The sequence below is a fragment of the Hypanus sabinus genome, unplaced genomic scaffold (genome assembly GCF_030144855.1).
Source record: "Hypanus sabinus isolate sHypSab1 unplaced genomic scaffold, sHypSab1.hap1 scaffold_942, whole genome shotgun sequence".
Lineage (NCBI taxonomy): Eukaryota > Metazoa > Chordata > Chondrichthyes > Myliobatiformes > Dasyatidae > Hypanus > Hypanus sabinus.
In genome coordinates this window covers 99,673-105,672 of record NW_026781796.1, presented here as the reverse complement: position 1 = coordinate 105,672, position 6,000 = coordinate 99,673, and positions in this window count along the sequence as shown.

The following is a 6,000-nucleotide window of genomic DNA, read 5'->3' as shown; positions in this document are numbered from 1 at the left end:
GGTCAGACACAGAGTGAAACTCCCTCCACACCGTCCCATCACACACTCCCGGGGTCAGACACAGAGTGAAACTCCCTCCACACCGTCCCATCACAGACTCCTGGGGTCAGACACAGAGTGAAACTCCCTTCACACCGTCCCATCACAGACTCCTGGGGTCAGACACAGAGTGAAACTCCCTCCACACTGTCCCATCACACACTCCCGGGGTCAGACACAGAGTGAAACTCCCTCCACACCGTCCCATCACAGACTCCTGGGGTCAGACACAGAGTGAAACTCCCTCCACACTGTCCCATCACACACTCCCGGGGTCAGACACAGAGTGAAACTCCCTTCACACCGTCCCATCACACACTCCCGGGGTCAGACACAGAGTGAAACTCCCTCCACACTGTCCCATCACACACTCCCGGGGTCAGACACAGAGTGAAACTCCCTCCACACCGTCCCATCACAGACTCCTGGGGTCAGACACAGAGTGAAACTCCCTCCACACTGTCCCATCACACACTCCCGGGGTCAGACACAGAGTGAAACTCCCTTCACACCGTCCCATCACACACTCCTGGGGTCAGACACAGAGTGAAACTCCCTCCACACTGTCCCATCACACACTCCCGGGGTCAGACACAGAGTGAAACTCCCTCCACACCGTCCCATCACACACTCCCGGGTTCAGACACAGAGTGAAACTCCCTTCACACCGTCCCATCACACACTCCCGGGGTCAGACACAGAGTGAAACTCCCTCCACACTGTCCCATCACACACTCCCGGGGTCAGACACAGAGTGAAACTCCCTTCACACCGTCCCATCACAGACTCCTGGGGTCAGACACAGAGTGAAACTCCCTCCACACTGTCCCATCACACACTCCCGGGGTCAGACACAGAGTGAAACTCCCTCCACACCGTCCCATCACAGACTCCTGGGGTCAGACACAGAGTGAAACTCCCTCCACACTGTCCCATCACACACTCCCGGGGTCAGACACAGAGTGAAACTCCCTTCACACCGTCCCATCACACACTCCCGGGGTCAGACACAGAGTGAAACTCCCTCCACACTGTCCCATCACAGACTCCTGGGGTCAGACACAGAGTGAAACTCCCTCCACACTGTCCCATCACACACTCCCGGGGTCAGACACAGAGTGAAACTCCCTCCACACTGTCCCATCACACACTCCCGGGGTCAGACACAGAGTGAAACTCCCTCCACACCGTCCCATCACAGACTCCCGGGGTCAGACACAGAGTGAAACTCCCTCCACACCGTCCCATCACACACTCCCGGGGTCAGACACAGAGTGAAACTCCCTTCACACCGTCCCATCACACACTCCTGGGGTCAGACACAGAGTGAAACTCCCTCCACACTGTCCCATCACACACTCCCGGGGTCAGACACAGAGTGAAACTCCCTCCACACCGTCCCATCACACACTCCCGGGTTCAGACACAGAGTGAAACTCCCTTCACACCGTCCCATCACACACTCCCGGGGTCAGACACAGAGTGAAACTCCCTTCACACCGTCCCATCACACACTCCCGGGGTCAGACACAGAGTGAAACTCCCTCCACACTGTCCCATCACACACTCCCGGGGTCAGACACAGAGTGAAACTCCCTCCACACCGTCCCATCACACACTCCCGGGTTCAGACACAGAGTGAAACTCCCTTCACACCGTCCCATCACACACTCCCGGGGTCAGACACAGAGTGAAACTCCCTTCACACCGTCCCATCACACACTCCCGGGGTCAGACACAGAGTGAAACTCCCTCCACACTGTCCCATCACACACTCCCGGGGTCAGACACAGAGTGAATCTCCCTCCACACTGTCCCATCACACACTCCCGGGGTCAGACACAGAGTGAAACTCCCTCCACAGCGTCCCATCACACACTCCCGGGGTCAGACACAGAGTGAAACTCCCTCCACACCGTCCCATCACACACTCCCGGGGTCAGACACAGAGTGAAACTCCCTCCACACCGTCCCATCACACACTCCCGGGGTCAGACACAGAGTGAAGCTCCCTCCACACCGCCCCATCACACACTCCCGGGGTCAGACACAGAGTGAAGCTCCCTCCACACCGCCCCATCACACACTCCCGGGGTCAGACACAGAGTGAAACTCCCTCCACACTGTCCCATCACACACTCCCGGGGTCAGACACAGAGTGAAACTCCCTCCACACTGTCCCATCACACACTCCCGGGGTCAGACACAGAGTGAATCTCCCTCCACACTGTCCCATCACACACTCCCGGGGTCAGACACAGAGTGAAACTCCCTCCACAGCGTCCCATCACACACTCCCGGGGTCAGACACAGAGTGAAACTCCCTCCACACCGTCCCATCACACACTCCCGGGGTCAGACACAGAGTGAAACTCCCTCCACACCGTCCCATCACACACTCCCGGGGTCAGACACAGAGTGAAGCTCCCTCCACACCGCCCCATCACACACTCCCGGGGTCAGACACAGAGTGAAGCTCCCTCCACACCGCCCCATCACACACTCCCGGGGTCAGACACAGAGTGAAACTCCCTCCACACTGTCCCATCACACACTCCCGGGGTCAGATACAGAGTGAAACTCCCTCCACAGAGACCCATCACACACTCCCGGGGACAGACTCAGAGTGATACTCCCACCACACCGTCCCACCACACACTCCCGGGGTCAGACACAGAGTGAATCACCCTCCACACTGTCCCATCACACACAGACAAATGTGTGGTTTTGCAGTTCAGTAAGACCAACCAGGGTAGGTCTTATAATGTGAACGGTAGAGAACTGAGAAGTGCAGTAGGAGAAAGGAATACAGGTCCATAATTCGTTGAAAGTGGCATCACAGGGAGGTAGGGGCATAAAGCTTTTTGGCACATTGGCCTTCATTAATAGTTCTGTACAGGAGTTAGGATGTTTGTAGAAGGTGTTGCTGTGGTCTGATTTGGATATTGTGTGCAGTTCTGGTCACCTAGTTACGGGAAGGATATCTATAAAGTTGAAAGAGTGCAGAGAAAATTTAAAAGGATGTTACTGGCGCTGGTCAACTTGAGTTACAGGGGAGGGTTGAATAGATTAAGACTTTATCCCCTGGAGCAAAGGAAAATGAGGGAGGATTTGATAGACATATGCAAAATTATGAGGGGTATAAGCAGGGTGAATGCGAAAGGCTTTTCCGCTGAAGTTGGCTGAGACTCCAAATAGAGGTCATAGGTTAAGGGTGAAAGTTGAAGTATTTAAGGGGACCACCAGAGGGAAACTTCTTCACTCAGTGAAGAATGAGCTGCCAGAAGAAGTGGTGGGTAAGATTTCGATTGCAACATGTAAGGGACGTTTGGATGAGTACATGGACGGGAGGGGTCTGGGGCGAGGCGGATTAACAGTCCCAGCACAGACTGGATGGGCCAAAGGGTCTTTCTGTGCTGCTGTGCTCTACGACTCTATGAGATGGCAGACGAGGGCGAGGAAGTGAGAAGTAGGCAGGCTCAACCCATGAAGACCCTCTCCCCCGTGAAACGGCACAGCGACAAGCCCCAATGAGCCTGCCAAGTTATAGCCATGCGACCAATTAACTTACTAACTCATACATGTTTGGAATGTGGGAGGAAACCAGAGCACCCGGTGGAAACCCACACGGTCACAGTGAGTGTACAAACTATAAAGGCAACAGCGGGAATTGAACCGGGGTCCCTCGTGATGCACTGACTGCTATGCTACCATGCTGACCTTGGGTCGTGGGTGGCTGGTGGAGTGTATTTAGGGCTCATTAATATCACAGTTTTATTGAGAAACAGCGAGTGACGAACACGAGAGACAGCACAAGTTCTGGACTACCCACTCCCCCCCAGACAAACCCTGAGTGGGCTGAATGAATGGACAGATGGCCACTGCCATCCTTCCTGATATCCTTCCTCTGACCCTGGTATCCCTGGGTACTCCCTGCCCCGAAGAAGGTGGGGCTGAGCTGCCGCAGTCTGCGTGGGGAAGGGGCTTCCAGGGCAGCGGCGAGGTAAGAATTACGAGGTACGGACCCGGCAATGGCCAAGGAGCAGAGATAGTCGCCGTCAGGTTGCCAGAAGACAGGAATGTACACTCAGTGGCCACTTTATTAGCTGCACTTCGTTAATACAAATAACTCATCAGCCAATCACGTGGTAGCAACTCAATGCATAAAAGCGGCAGACATGGTCGAAAGGTTCAGCTGTTCAGACCAATCAGATTAGAAACATACAGCGCAACACAGGCCCTTTGGCCCACAAAGCTGTGCAGAACATGACCCCACCTTGGAACGACCGAGTCTTCACCCACAGCCCTCTATGTTTCTAAGCTCCATGTACCTATCCAGGAGTCTCTTAAAAGACCCTATTGTTTCCGCCTCCACCACTGTCACCGGCAGCCCATTCCACACACTCACCACTCTGTGTAAAAAACTTACCCCCGACACCTCCTCTGTACCTACTCCCCAGCACCTTAAACCTTTGCCCTCTGGTGCTAGCCATTTCAGCCCTGGTGAAGAACTGCGACCCAAGTGACTTTGTGGAATGATCGTTGGTGCCAGGCCGGGTGGTTTGAGTATTTCAGAAGCTGCTGATCTCCTGGGATTTTCACGCACAAAAGTCCCTAGAGTTTATGGAGATTTGGTGCGAAAAATGAAGAAAAAAAATCCAGTACTCTGGGTGAAAACGCTCTGTTAATGAGCGAGGAGAACGGCTAGACAGGAGGGTGACAGCAACTCAGATAACCACACGTTACAACGGTGGTGCGCAGAAGAGCATCTCTGAACACAGAACACGTCAAACCTGGCAGTGGTCGGGCTACAGCAGCAGAAGACCGGGAACATACACTCTGTGGCCTCTTCATGAGGTACAGGAGTGGGGTCTAATATTGTGGCCCCTGAGTGGATTTTCCCCAAGTCAGGACTGCAGCCGGCACAGGTCGTGTTTTACCCCCACCCTGCAAGGAGGTCTGTTCAGTAAGGTCGTCTGGTCGAGTGACAGGGTACTTGGTACATTGTTTTCAGTCTGGTCGCCTCATTAAAGGATGCAGAGGAGATTTACCAGGATTATGAGGAGAGGTTGAGCAAAGGCTTTTCTCTTTGGGGCAAAAGAGGCTGAGAGCTGACGATGCAGATATACAAAATGGTAAGGGGCGAGTGTCAGATGGACCCCTAGAGACTTCTCCCCAGGTTGCAATGAGGGGGCATATTTCTAAGGAAAATGTCAGATGTAGGGGTTTTTTTTACAGTGTGGTACGTGCATGGTGTTCCCTGCCAGGGGGGTGATGGTGCACGGAGGGTAGAATGTGGAAGGGAAGGATTGGATTGATCTTGGAGTAGGTGTAATGGTCAGCACAACATCATGGGCTGTGCTGTCGTGTTCAATGTTCTAGCGCCTTGGCAGGTCGTCTCCGGCAAGTTTCTTTGAGCAGGGGAAAGGGTTAATGTACGAGGACCGTTTGATGGCTCTGGGGTGCACTTGATGGAGTTTAGAAAAATGAGGGGGGGGGGGAGCGGTGTGGAACTTCATTGAAACCTATCAAATTTTGTAAGGTCTTGATAGAGTGGACTTGGAGATGTTCCCTATGGTGGGGGAGTCTAGATCCAGAGGGCACTGAGTCAGAGTAGAGGGACGTCCATTTAGAATGGAGGTGAGAAGGAATTTCTTTAGCCAGAGGGTGGTGAATCTGTGGAATTCGCTGCCACAGACAGCTATGGAGGCCAAGTCATTTGATGTATTTAAAGCAAAGGTTGATAGTTTCTTTAGTTAGTCAGTGTCAAAGGTTATGGGGAGAAGGCATGAGAATGGGGTTGAGAGGGATAACAAATCAGCCATGATGGAATGTTGCAGTGGACTTGAAGGGCTGAATGGCCTAATTTTGCTCCTATGTCTTATGGACTGACTCAGGGCTGACTTGCTATGACTTATACTGATCCACGTTCAGTGAGGGTCCCAGATGTGATTTTTATTT